The sequence below is a fragment of the Scyliorhinus torazame genome, chromosome 15, assembly GCF_047496885.1.
Source record: "Scyliorhinus torazame isolate Kashiwa2021f chromosome 15, sScyTor2.1, whole genome shotgun sequence".
NCBI classification, from domain to species: Eukaryota; Metazoa; Chordata; class Chondrichthyes; order Carcharhiniformes; family Scyliorhinidae; genus Scyliorhinus; species Scyliorhinus torazame.
The window spans coordinates 176,649,756-176,664,025 of record NC_092721.1 but is presented as its reverse complement, the minus strand read 5'-3'; the positions used below and the strand labels follow the sequence as shown (position 1 = coordinate 176,664,025).

The window sequence follows — 14,270 nt, the reverse complement described above, 5'->3', positions numbered from 1 at the left end:
CACAACAGGACAAAGCAGTGCTAGTGTGAGCTGTTCAGGAGAGTCCATAACAGGACAAAGCAGTGCTAGTGTGCTGTTCAGGAGAGTCCACAACAGGACAAAGCAGTGCTGTTGTGAGCTGTTCAGGAGAGTCCACAACAGGACAAAGCAGTGGTGGTGTGAACTGTTCAGGAGAGTCCACAACAGGACAATGCAGTGCTGGTGTGAGCTGTTCAGGAGAGTCCACAACAGGACAAAGCAGTGCTGGTGTGAGCTGTTCAGGAGAGTCCACAACAGGACAAAGCAGTGCTAGTGTGAGCTGTTCAGGAGAATTCACAACAGGACAAAGCAGTGCTAGTGTGAGCTGTTCAGGAGAGTCCACTACAGGACAAAGCAGTGCTAGTGTGAGCTGTTCACGAGAATCCACAACAGGACAAAGCAGTGCTAGTGTGAGCTGTTCAGGAGAGTCCACAACAGGACAAAGCAGTGCTAGTGTAAGCTGTTCAGGAGAATTCACGACAGGACAAAGCAGTGCTAGTGTGAGCTGTTCAGGAGGGTCCACTACAGGACAAAGCAGTGCTGGTGTGAACTGTTCAGGAGAGTCCACAACAGGACAAAGCAGTGCTAGTGTGAGCTGTTCACGAGAGTCCTCAACAGGACAAAGCAGTGCTGGTGTGAGCTGTTCAGGAGAATCCACAACAGGACAAAGCAGTGCCGGTGTGAGCTGTTCAGGAGAATTCACAACAGGACAAAGCAGTGCTGGTGTGAGCTGTTCAGGAGAATTCACAACAGGACAAAGCAGTGCTAGTGTGATCTGTTCAGGAGAATTCACAACAGGACAAAGCAGCGCTAGTGTGAGCTGTTCAGGAGAATTCACAACAGGACAAAGCAGAGCTGGTGTGAGCTGTTCAGGAGAATTCACAACAGGACAAAGCAGTGCTAGTGTGAGCTGTTCAGGAGAATTCACAACAGGACAAAGCAGTGCTAGTGTGAGCTGTTCAGGAGGGTCCACAACAGGACAAAGCAGTGCTGGTGTGAACTGTTCAGGAGAGTCCACAACAGGACAAAGCAGTGCTAGTGTGAGCTGTTCACGAGAGACCACAACAGGACAAAGCAGTGCTGGTGTGAGCTGTTCAGGAGAATTCACAACAGGACAAAGCAGTGTTGGTGTGAGCTGTTCAGGAGAATTCACAACAGGACAAAGCAGAGCTGGTGTGAGCTTTTCAGGAGAATTCACAACAGGACAAAGCAGTGCTGGTGTGAGCTGTTCAGGAGAGTCCACAACAGGACAAAGCAGTGCCGGTGTGAGCTGTTCAGGAGAATTCACAACAGGACAAAGCAGTGCCGGTGTGAGCTGTTCAGGAGAATTCACAACAGGACAAAGCAGTGCTGGTGTGAGCTGTTCAGGAGAATTCACAACAGGACAAAGCAGTGCTAGTGTGAGCTGTTCAGGAGAATTCACAACAGGACAAAGCAGAGCTGGTGTGAGCTGTTCAGGAGAATTCACAACAGGACAAAGCAGTGCTAGTGTGAGCTGTTCAGGAGAATTCACAGCAGGACAAAGCAGTGCTAGTGTGAGCTGTTCAGGAGAATTCACAACAGGACAAAGCCGAGCTGGTGTGAGCTGTTCAGGAGAATTCACAACAGGACAAAGCAGTGCTAGTGTGAGCTATTCAGGAGAATTCACAACAGGACAAAGCAGTGTTAGTGTAAGCTGTTCAGGAGAATTCACAACAGGACAAAGCAGTGCTAGTGTGAGCTGTTCAGGAGGGTCCACAACAGGACAAAGCAGTGCTGGTGTGAGCTGTTCAGGAGAGTCCACAACAGGACAAAGCAGTGCTAGTGTGAGCTGTTCAGGAGAATTCACAACAGGACAAAGCAGAGCTGGTGTGAGCTTGTCAGGAGAATTCACAACAGGACAAAGCAGTGCTGGTGTGAGCTGTTCAGGAGAATTCACAACATGACAAAGCAGTGCTGGTGTGAGCTGTTCAGGAGAATCCACAACAGGACAAAGCAGTGCTAGTGTGAGCTGTTCAGGAGGGTCAACAACAGGACAAAGCAGTGTTGGTGTGAGCTGTTCAGGCGAGTCCACAACAGGACAAAGCAGTGCTAGTGTGAGTTGTTCAGGAGAGTCCACAACAGGACAAAGCAGTGCTAGTGTGAGCTGTTCAGGAGAGTCCACAACAGGACAAAGCAGTGCTAGTGTGAGCTGTTCAGGAGAATCCTCAACAGGACAAAGCAGTGCTAGTGTGAGCTGTTCAGGAGAATTCACAACAGGACAAAGCAGTGCTAGTGTGAGCTCTTCAGGAGAATACACAACAGGACAAAGAAGTGCTAGTGTGAGCTGTTCAGGAGAATTCACAACAGGACAAAGCAGTGCTAGTGTGAGCTATTCAGGAGAGTCCACAACAGGACAAAGCAGTGCTAGTGTGAGCTGTTCATGAGGGTCCACAACAGGACAAAGCAGTGTTGGTGTGAGCTGTTCAGGCGAGTCCACAACAGGACAAAGCAGTGCTAGTGTGAGCAGTTCAGGAGAGTCCACAACAGGACAAAGCAGTGCTAGTGTGAGCTGTTCAGGAGAGTCCACAACAAGACAAAGCAGTGCTAGTGTGAGCTGTTCAGGAGAATCCACAACAGGACAAAGCAGTGCTGGTGTGAGCTGTTCAGGAGAGTCCACAACAGGACAAAGCAGTGCTAGTGTGAGCTGTTCAGCAGAATTCACAACAGGACAAAGCAGTGCTAGTGTGAGCTGTTCAGGAGAGTCCACAACGGGACAAAGCAGTGCTAGTGTGAGCTGTTCAGGAGAATTCACAACAGGACAAAGCAGTGCTAGTGTGAGCTGTTCAGGAGAATTCACAACAGGACAAAGCAGTGCTAGTGTGAACTGTTCAGGAGAGTCCACAACAGGACAAAGCAGTGCTAGTGTGAGCTGTTCAGGAGGGTCCACAACAGGACAAAGCAGTGCTGGTGTGAACTGTTCAGGAGAGTCCACAACAGGACAAAGCAGTGCTAGTGTGAGCTGTTCAGGAGGGTCCACAACAGGACAAAGCAGTGCTGGTGTGAGCTGTTCAGGAGAGTCCACAACAGGACAAAGCAGTGCTAGTGTGAGCTGTTCACGAGAGTCCTCAACAGGACAAAGCAGTGCTGGTGTGAGCTGTTCAGGAGAATCCACAACAGGACAAAGCAGTGCCGGTGTGAGCTGTTCAGGAGAATCCACAACAGGACAAAGCAGTGCTGGTGTGAACTGTTCAGGAGAGTCCACAACAGGACAAAGCAGTGCTAGTGTGAGCTGTTCAGGAGAGTCCACAACAGGACAAAGCAGTGCTGGTGTGAGCTGTTCAGGAGGGTCCACAACAGGACAAAGCAGTGCTGGTGTGAGCTGTTCAGGAGAATTCACAACAGGACAAAGCAGCGCTAGTGTGAGCTGTTCAGGAGAATTCACAACAGGACAAAGCAGAGCTGGTGTGAGCTGTTCAGGAGAATTCACAACAGGACAAAGCAGTGCTAGTGTGAGCTGTTCAGGAGAATTCACAACAGGACAAAGCAGTGCTAGTGTGAGCTGTTCAGGAGGGTCCACAACAGGACAAAGCAGTGCTGGTGTGAACTGTTCAGGAGAGTCCACAACAGGACAAAGCAGTGCTGGTGTGAGCTGTTCACGAGAGTCCACAACAGGACAAAGCAGTGTTGGTGTGAGCTGTTCAGGAGAATCCACAACAGGACAAAGCAGTGCCGGTGTGAGCTGTTCAGGAGAATTCACAACAGGACAAAGCAGTGCTGGTGTGAGCTGTTCAGGAGAATTCACAACAGGACAAAGCAGTGCTAGTGTGATCTGTTCAGGAGAATTCATAACAGGACAAAGCAGCGCTAGTGTGAGCTGTTCAGGACAATTCACAACAGGACAAAGCAGAGCTGGTGTGAGCTGTTCAGGAGAATTCACAACAGGACAAAGCAGTGCTAGTGTGAGCTGTTCAGGAGAATTCACAGCAGGACAAAGCAGTGCTAGTGTGAGCTGTTCAGGAGAATTCACAACAGGACAAAGCCGAGCTGGTGTGAGCTGTTCAGGAGAATTCACAACAGGACAAAGCAGTGCTAGTGTGAGCTATTCAGGAGAATTCACAACAGGACAAAGCAGTGTTAGTGTAAGCTGTTCAGGAGAATTCACAACAGAACAAAGCAGTGCTAGGGTGAGCTGTTTAGGAGGGTCCACAACAGGACAAAGCAGAGCTAGTGTGAGCTCTTCAGGAGAGTCCACAACAGGACAAAGCAGTGCTAGTGTGAGCTGTTCAGGAGAGTCCACAACAGGACAAAGCAGTGCCGGTGTGAGCTGTTCAGGAGAGTCCACAACAGGACAAAGCAGTGCTAGTGTGAGCTGTTCAGGAGAGTCCACAACAGGACAAAGCAGTGCTAGTGTGAGCTGTTCAGGAGAGTCCACAACAGGACAAAGCAGTGCTAGTGTGAGCTGTTCACGAGAATCCACAACAGGACAAAGCAGTGCTAGTGTGAGCTGTTCAGGAGAATTCACAACAGGACAAAGCAGTGCTAGTGTGAGCTGTTCAGGAGAGTCCACAACAGGACAAAGCAGTGCTAGTGTGAGCTGTTCAGGAGAATTCACAACTGGACAAAGCAGTGCTAGTGTGAGCTGTTCAGGAGAGTCCACAACAGGACAAAGCAGTGCTAGTGTGAGCTCTTCAGGAGAATACACAACAGGACAAAGCAGTGCTAGTGTGAGCTGTTCAGGAGAATTCACAACAGGACAAAGCAGTGCTAGTGTGAGCTGTTCAGGAGAGTCCACTACAGGACAAAGCAGTGCTGGTGTGAGCTGTTCAGGAGAGTCCACAACAGGACAAAGCAGTGCTAGTGTGAGCTGTTCAGGAGAATTCACAACAGGACAAAGCAGTGCTAGTGTGAGCTGTTCAGGAGAGTCCACAACAGGACAAAGCAGTGCTAGTGTGAGCTGTTCAGGAGAATTCACAACAGGACAAAGCAGTGCTAGTGTGAGCTGTTCAGGAGAATTCACAACAGGACAAAGCAGTGCTAGTGTGAGCTGTTCAGGAGAGTCCACAACAGGACAAAGCAGTGCTAGTGTGAGCTGTTCAGGAGAGTCCACAACAGGACAAAGCAGTGCTAGTGTGAGCTGTTCAGGAGAATCCACAACAGGACAAAGCAGTGCTGGTGTGAGCTGTTCAGGAGAGTCCACAACAGGACAAAGCAGTGCTGGTGTGAGCTGTTCAGGAGAATTCACAACAGGACAAAGCAGTGCTAGTGTGAGCTGTTCAGGAGAATTCACAACAGGACAAAGCAGTGCTGGTGTGAGCTGTTCAGGAGAATTCACAACAGGACAAAGCAGTGTTAGTGTGAGCTGTTCAGGAAGGTCCACAACAGGACAAAGCAGTGCTGGTGTGAGCTGTTCAGGAGAATTCACAACAGGACAAAGCAGTGCTGGTGTGAGCTTTTCAGGAGAATTCACAGCAGGACAAAGCAGTGCTAGTGTGAGCTGTTCAGGAGAATTCACAACAGGACAAAGCAGTGCTAGTGTGAGCTATTCAGGAGAATTCACAACAGGACAAAGCAGTGCTAGTGTGAGCTGTTCAGGAGGGTCCACAACAGGACAAAGCAGTGCTAGTGTGAGCTGTTCAGGAGAATTCACAACAGGACAAAGAAGTGTTGGTGTGAGCTGTTCAGGAGAATTCACAACAGGACAAAGCAGTGCTGGTGTGAGCTGTTCAGGAGAGTCCACAACAGGACAAAGCAGTGTTGGTGTGAGCTGTTCAGGAGAATTCACAACAGAACAAAGCAGTGCTGGTGTGAGCTGTTCAGGAGAGTCCACAACAGGACAAAGCAGTGTTGGTGTGAGCTGTTCAGGCGAGTCCACAACAGGACAAAGCAGTGCTAGTGTGAGCTGTTCAGGAGAATCCACAACAGGACAAAGCAGTGCTAGTGTGAGCTGCACAGGAGAGTCCACAACAGGACAAAGCAGTGGTGGTGTGAGCTGTTCAGGAGAGTCCACAACAGGACAAAGCAGTGTTGGTGTGAGCTGTTCAGGAGAGTCCACAACAGGACAAAGCAGTGTTGGTGTGAGCTGTTCAGGCGAGTCCACAACAGGACAAAGCAGTGCTAGTGTGAGCTGTTCAGGAGAATCCACAACAGGACAAAGCAGTGCTAGTGTGAGCTGTTCAGGAGAGTCCACAACAGGACAAAGCAGTGCTAGTGTGAGCTGTTCAGGAGAGTCCACAACAAGACAAAGCAGTGATGGTGTGAGCTGTTCAGGAGAGTCCACACCAGTACAAAGCAGTGCTAGTGTGAGCTGTTCAGGCGAGTCCACAACAGGACAAAGCAGTGCTAGTGTGAGCTGTTCAGGAGGGTCCACAACAGGACAAAGCAGTGATGGTGTGAGCTGTTCAGGCGAGTCCACACCAGTACAAAGCAGTGCTAGTGTGAGCTGTTCAGGCGAGTCCACAACAGGACAAAGCAGTGCTAGTGTGAGCTGTTCAGGAGAGTCCACAACAGGACAAAGCAGTGCTAGTGTGAGCTGTTCAGGAGAGTCCACAACAGGACAAAGCAGTGCTAGTGTGAGCTGTTCAGGAGAGTCCACAACAGGACAAAGCAGTGCTAGTGTGAGCTGTTCAGGAGAATCCACAACAGGACAAAGCAGTGCTGGTGCGAGCTGTTCAGGAGAATTCACAACAGGACAAAGCAGTGCTAGTGTGAGCTGTTCAGGAGAATTCACAACAGGACAAAGCAGTGCTAGTGTGAGCTGTTCAGGAGAGTCCACAACAGGACAAAGCAGTGCTAGTGTGAGCTGTTCAGGAGAATTCACAACGGGACAAAGCAGTGCTGGTGTGAGCTGTTCAGGAGAATTCACAACAGGACAAAGCAGTGCTAGTGTGAGCTGTTCAGGAGAGTCCACAACAGGACAAAGCAGTGCTAGTGTGAGCTGTTCAGGAGAGTCCACAACAGGACAAAGCAGTGATGGTGTGAGCTGTTCAGGCGAGTCCACAACAGGACAAAGCAGTGCTAGTGTGAGCTGTTCAGGAGAATCCACAACAGGACAAAGCCGTGCTAGTGTGAGCTGTTCAGGAGAGTCCACAACAGGACAAAGCAGTGATGGTGTGAGCTGTTCAGGAGAGTCCACAACAGGACAAAGCAGTGCTGGTGTGAGCTGTTCAGGAGAATCCACAACAGGACAAAGCAGTGCTAGTGTGAGCTGTTGAGGAGAGTCCACAACAAGACAAAGCAGTGCTAGTGTGAGCTGTTCAGGAGAATTCACAACAGGACAAATCAGTGATGTTGCGAGCTGTTCAGGAGAATTCACAACGGGACAAAGCAGTGCTAGTGTGAGCTGTTCAGGCGAGTCCACAACAGGACAAAGCAGTGCTAGTGTGAGCTGTTGAGGAGAGTCCACAACAGGACAATGCAGTGCTGGTGCGAGCTGTTCAGGAGAATTCACAACAGGACAAAGCAGTGCTAGTGTGAGCTGTTCAGGAGAATCCACAACAGGACAAAGCAGTGCTAGTGTGAGCTGTTCAGGAGGGTCAACAACAGGACAAAGCAGTGTTGGTGTGAGCTGTTCAGGCGAGTCCACAACAGGACAAAGCAGTGCTAGTGTGAGCTGTTCAGGAGAGTCCACAACAGGACAAAGCAGTGCTAGTGTGAGTTGTTCAGGAGAGTCCACAACAGGACAAAGCAGTGCTAGTGTGAGCTGTTCAGGAGAATCCTCAACAGGACAAAGCAGTGCTAGTGTGAGCTGTTCAGGAGAATTCACAACAGGACAAAGCAGTGCTAGTGTGAGCTCTTCAGGAGAATACACAACAGGACAAAGAAGTGCTAGTGTGAGCTGTTCAGGAGAATTCACAACAGGACAAAGCAGTGCTAGTGTGAGCTGTTCAGGAGAGTCCACAACAGGACAAAGCAGTGCTAGTGTGAGCTGTTCAGGAGGGTCCACACAGGACAAAGCAGTGCTGGTGTGAGCTGTTCAGGAGGGTCCACAACAGGACAAAGCAGTGTTGGTGTGAGCTGTTCAGGCGAGTCCACAACAGGACAAAGCAGTGCTAGTGTGAGCTGTTCATGAGGGTCCACAACAGGACAAAGCAGTGTTGGTGTGAGCTGTTCAGGCGAGTCCACAACAGGACAAAGCAGTGCTAGTGTGAGCAGTTCAGGAGAGCCCACAACAGGACAAAGCAGTGCTAGTGTGAGCTGTTCAGGAGAATCCACAACAGGACAAAGCAGTGCTGGTGTGAGCTGTTCAGGAGAGTCCACAACAGGACAAAGCAGTGCTAGTGTGAGCTGTTCAGGAGAATTCACAACAGGACAAAGCAGTGCTAGTGTGAGCTGTTCAGGAGAGTCCACAACGGGACAAAGCAGTGCTAGTGTGAGCTGTTCAGGAGAATTCACAACAGGACAAAGCAGTGCTAGTGTGAGCTGTTCAGGAGAATTCACAACAGGACAAAGCAGTGCTAGTGTGAACTGTTCAGGAGAGTCCACAACAGGACAAAGCAGTGCTAGTGTGAGCTGTTCAGGAGGGTCCACAACAGGACAAAGCAGTGCTGGTGTGAACTGTTCAGGAGAGTCCACAACAGGACAAAGCAGTGCTAGTGTGAGCTGTTCACGAGAGTCCTCAACAGGACAAAGCAGTGCTGGTGTGAGCTGTTCAGGAGAATCCACAACAGGACAAAGCAGTGCTGGTGTGAGCTGTTCAGGAGGGTCCACAACAGGACAAAGCAGTGCTGGTGTGAGCTGTTCAGGAGAATCCACAACAGGACAAAGCAGTGCTAGTGTGAGCTGTTCAGGAGGGTCCACAACAGGACAAAGCAGTGCTGGTGTGAGCTGTTCAGGAGAATTCACAACAGGACAAAGCAGCGCTAGTGTGAGCTGTTCAGGAGAATTCACAACAGGACAAAGCAGAGCTGGTGTGAGCTGTTCAGGAGAATTCACAACAGGACAAAGCAGTGCTAGTGTGAGCTGTTCAGGAGAATTCACAACAGGACAAAGCAGTGCTAGTGTGAGCTGTTCAGGAGGGTCCACAACAGGACAAAGCAGTGCTGGTGTGAACTGTTCAGGAGAGTCCACAACAGGACAAAGCAGTGCTGGTGTGAGCTGTTCACGAGAGTCCACAACAGGACAAAGCAGTGTTGGTGTGAGCTGTTCAGGAGAATCCACAACAGGACAAAGCAGTGCCGGTGTGAGCTGTTCAGGAGAATTCACAACAGGACAAAGCAGTGCTGGTGTGAGCTGTTCAGGAGAATTCACAACAGGACAAAGCAGTGCTAGTGTGAGCTGTTCAGGAGAATTCACAACAGGACAAAGCAGTGCTAGTGTGATATGTTCAGGAGAATTCATAACAGGACAAAGCAGCGCTAGTGTGAGCTGTTCAGGAGAATTCACAACAGGACAAAGCAGAGCTGGTGTGAGCTGTTCAGGAGAATTCACAACAGGACAAAGCAGTGCTAGTGTGAGCTGTTCAGGAGAATTCACAGCAGGACAAAGCAGTGCTAGTGTGCGCTGTTCAGGAGAATTCACAGCAGGACAAAGCAGTGCTAGTGTGAGCTGTTCAGGAGAATTCACAACAGGACAAAGCAGTGCCGGTGTGAGCTGTTCAGGAGAATTCACAACAGGACAAAGCAGTGCTGGTGTGAGCTGTTCACGAGAGTCCACAACAGGACAAAGCAGTGTTGGTGTGAGCTGTTCAGGAGAATCCACAACAGGACAAAGCAGTGCCGGTGTGAGCTGTTCAGGAGAATTCACAACAGGACAAAGCAGTGCTGGTGTGAGCTGTTCAGGAGAATTCACAACAGGACAAAGCAGTGCTAGTGTGATATGTTCAGGAGAATTCATAACAGGACAAAGCAGCGCTAGTGTGAGCTGTTCAGGAGAATTCACAACAGGACAAAGCAGAGCTGGTGTGAGCTGTTCAGGAGAATTCACAACAGGACAAAGCAGTGCTAGTGTGAGCTGTTCAGGAGAATTCACAGCAGGACAAAGCAGTGCTAGTGTGCGCTGTTCAGGAGAATTCACAACAGGACAAAGCAGTGCTAGTGTGAGTTGTTCAGGAGAATTCACAACAGGACAAAGCAGTGCTAGTGTGAGCTATTCAGGAGAATTCACAACAGGACAAAGCAGTGCTAGTGTGCGCTGTTCAGGAGAATTCACAACAGGACAAAGCAGTGCTAGTGTGAGTTGTTCAGGAGAATTCACAACAGGACAAAGCAGTGCTAGTGTGAGCTATTCAGGAGAATTCACAACAGGACAAAGCAGTGTTAGTGTGAGCTGTTCAGGAGAATTCACAACAGGACAAAGCAGTGCTAGTGTGAGCTGTTCAGGAGAGTCCACAACAGGACAAAGCAGTGTTAGTGTAAGCTGTTCAGGAGAATTCACAACAGGACAAAGCAGTGCTAGTGTGAGCTATTCAGGAGAATTCACAACAGGACAAAGCAGTGTTGGTGTGAGCTGTTCAGGAGAATTCACAACAGAACAAAGCAGTGCTAGTGTGAGCTGTTTAGGAGGGTCCACAACAGGACAAAGCAGAGCTAGTGTGAGCTCTTCAGGAGAGTCCACAACAGGACAAAGCAGTGCTAGTGTGAGCTGTTCAGGAGAGTCCACAACAGGACAAAGCAGTGCCGGTGTGAGCTGTTCAGGAGAGTCCACAACAGGACAAAGCAGTGCTAGTGTGAGCTGTTCAGGAGAGTCCACAACAGGACAAAGCAGTGCTAGTGTGAGCTGTTCAGGAGAGTCCACAACAGGACAAAGCAGTGCTAGTGTGAGCTGTTCACGAGAATCCACAACAGGACAAAGCAGTGCTAGTGTGAGCTGTTCAGGAGAATTCACAACAGGACAAAGCAGTGCTAGTGTGAGCTGTTCAGGAGAGTCCACAACAGGACAAAGCAGTGATGTTGCGAGCTGTTCAGGAGAATTCACAACGGGACAAAGCAGTGCTAGTGTGAGCTGTTCAGGAGAATACACAGCAGGACAAAGCAGTGCTAGTGTGAGCTGTTCAGGAGAGTCCACAACAGGACAATGCAGTGCTGGTGCGAGCTGTTCAGGAGAATTCACAACAGGACAAAGCAGTGCTAGTGTGAGCTCTTCAGGAGAGTCCACAACAGGACAAAGCAGTGCTAGTGTGAGCTGTTCAGGAGAATTCACAGCAGGACAAAGCAGTGCTAGTGTGAGCTGTTCAGGAGAATCCACAACAGGAGAAAGCAGTGCTGGTGTGAGCTGTTCAGGAGAATTCACAACAGGACAAAGCAGTGCTAGTGTGAGCTGTTCAGGAGAGTCCACAACAGGACAAAGCAGTGCTAGTGTGAGCTGTTCAGGAGAATTCACAGCAGGACAAAGCAGTGCTAGTGTGAGCTGTTCAGGAGAATCCACAACAGGAGAAAGCAGTGCTGGTGTGAGCTGTTCAGGAGAATTCACAACAGGACAAAGCAGTGCTAGTGTGAGCTGTTCAGGAGAATTCACAACAGGACAAAGCAGTGCTAGTGTGAGCTGTTCAGGAGAATTCACAACGGGACAAAGCAGTGCTGGTGTGAGCTGTTCAGGAGAATTCACAACAGGACAAAGCAGTGCTAGTGTGAGCTGTTCAGGAGAATTTACAACAGGACAAAGCAGTGCTAGTGTGAACTGTTCAGGAGAGTCCACAACAGGACAAAGCAGTGCTAGTGTGAGCTGTTCAGGAGGGTCCACAACAGGACAAAGCAGTGCCGGTGTGAGCTGTTCAGGAGGGTCCACAACAGGACCAAGCAGCGCTAGTGTGAGCTGTTCAGGAGAATTCACAACAGGACAAAGCAGTGCTAGTGTGAGCTGTTCAGGAGAGTCCACAACAGGACAAAGCAGTGCTGGTGTGAGCTGTTCAGGAGAATTCACAACAGGACAAAGCAGTGGTAGTGTGAGCTGTTCAGGAGAATTCACAACAGGACAAAGCAGTGCTAGTGTGAGCTATTCAGGAGAATTCACAACAGGACAAAGCAGTGCTAGTGTGAGCTATTCAGGAGAATTCACAACAGGACAAAGCAGTGCTAGTGTGAGCTGTTCAGGAGAGTCCACAACAGGACAAAGCAGTGGTGGTGTGAGCTGTTCACGAGAGTCCACAACAAGACAAAGCAGTGCTGGTGTGAGCTGTTCAGGAGAATTCACAACAGGACAAAGCAGTGGTAGTGTGAGCTGTTCAGGAGAATTCACAACAGGACAAAGCAGTGCTAGTGTGAGCTATTCAGGAGAATTCACAACAGGACAAAGCAGTGCTAGTGTGAGCTATTCAGGAGAATTCACAACAGGACAAAGCAGTGCTGGTGTGAGCTGTTCAGGAGAATCCACAACAGGACAAAGCAGTGCTAGTGTGAGCTGTTCAGGAGAATTCACAACAGGACAAAGCCGAGCTGGTGTGAGCTGTTCAGGAGAATTCACAACAGGACAAAGCAGTGCTAGTGTGAGCTGTTCAGGAGAATTCACAACAGGACAAAGCAGTGCTAGTGTGAGCTGTTCAGGAGTGTCCACAACAGGACAAAGCAGTGCTGGTGTGAGCTGTTCAGGAGAATTCACAACAGTACAAAGCAGTGCTAGTGTGAGCTGTTCAGGAGAGTCCACAACAGGACAAAGCAGTGCTGGTGTGAGCTGTTCAGGAGAATTCACAACAGGACAATGCAGTGCTAGTGTGAGCTGTTCAGGAGAATTCACAACAGGACAAAGCAGTGCTGGTGTGAGCTGTTCAGCAGAATTCACGACAGGACAAAGCAGTGCTAGTGTGAGCTGTTCAGGAGGGTCCACAACAGGACAAAGCAGTGCTGGTGTGAGCTGTTCAGGAGAGTCCACAACAGGACAAAGCAGTGGTAGTGTGAGCTGTTCAGGAGAATTCACAACAGGACAAAGCAGTGATAGTGTGAGCTGTTCAGGAGAATTCACAACAGGACAATGCAGTGCTAGTGTGAGCTGTTCAGGAGAATTCACAACAGGACAAAGCAGTGCTGGTGTGAGCTGTTCAGCAGAATTCACGACAGGACAAAGCAGTGCTAGTGTGAGCTGTTCAGGAGGGTCCACAACAGGACAAAGCAGTGCTGGTGTGAGCTGTTCAGGAGAGTCCACAACAGGACAAAGCAGTGGTAGTGTGAGCTGTTCAGGAGAATCCACAACAGGACAAAGCAGTGCTAGTGTGAGCTGTTCAGGAGAATTCACAACAGGACAAAGCAGTGATAGTGTGAGCTGTTCAGGAGAATTCACAACAGGACAAAGCAGTGATAGTGTGAGCTGTTCAGGAGAATCCACAACAGGACAAAGCAGTGATAGTGTGAGCTGTTCAGGAGAATTCACAACAAGACAAAGCAGTGCTGGTGTGAGCTGCACAGGAGAATCCACAACAGGACAAAGCAGTGCTGGTGTGAGCTGTTCAGGAGAATCCACAACAGGACAAAGCAGTGCTAGTGTGAGCTGTTCAGGAGAATCCACTACAGGACAAAGCAGTGCTAGTGGGAGCTGTTCAGGAGAATTCACAACAGGACAAAGCAGTGCTGGTGTGAGCTGTTCAGCGGAATTCACAACAGGACAAAGCAGTGCTGGTGTGAGCTGTTCAGCGGAATTCACAACAGGACAAAGCAGTGCTGGTGTGAGCTGTTCAGGAAAGTCCACAACAGGACAAAACAGTGCTAGTGTGAGCTGTTCAGGAGGGTCCACACCAGTACAAAGCAGTGCTAGTGTGAGCTGTTCAGGAGAGTCCACAACAGGACAAAGCAGTGCTGGTGTGAGCTGTTCAGGAGAGTCCACAACAGGACAAAGCAGTGCTAGTGTGAGCTGTTCAGGAGAATTCACAACAGGACAAAGCAGTGCTAGTGTGAGCTGTTCAGGAGAGTCCACTACAGGACAAAGCAGTGCTAGTGTGAGCTGTTCACGAGTATCCACAACAGGACAAAGCAGTGCTAGTGTGAGCTGTTCAGGAGAGTCCATAACAGGACAAAGCAGTGCTAGTGTGCTGTTCAGGAGAGTCCACAACAGGACAAAGCAGTGCTGTTGTGAGCTGTTCAGGAGAGTCCACAACAGGACAAAGCAGTGGTGGTGTGAACTGTTCAGGAGAGTCCACAACAGGACAATGCAGTGCTGGTGTGAGCTGTTCAGGAGAGTCCACAACAGGACAAAGCAGTGCTGGTGTGAGCTGTTCAGGAGAGTCCACAACAGGACAAAGCAGTGCTAGTGTGAGCTGTTCAGGAGAATTCACAACAGGACAAAGCAGTGCTAGTGTGAGCTGTTCAGGAGAGTCCACTACAGGACAAAGCAGTGCTAGTGTGAGCTGTTCACGAGAATCCACAACAGGA

The 14,270-nt window shown here is 49.6% G+C and overlaps 1 protein-coding gene across 3 annotated transcripts in view; it reads right to left on the bottom strand.

Moving 5' to 3' along the window:
- Positions 1-14,270, bottom strand: part of LOC140391460 (uncharacterized) — an 89,282-nt gene that overhangs the window by 62,925 nt on the left and 12,087 nt on the right. The window lies entirely within an intron of this gene.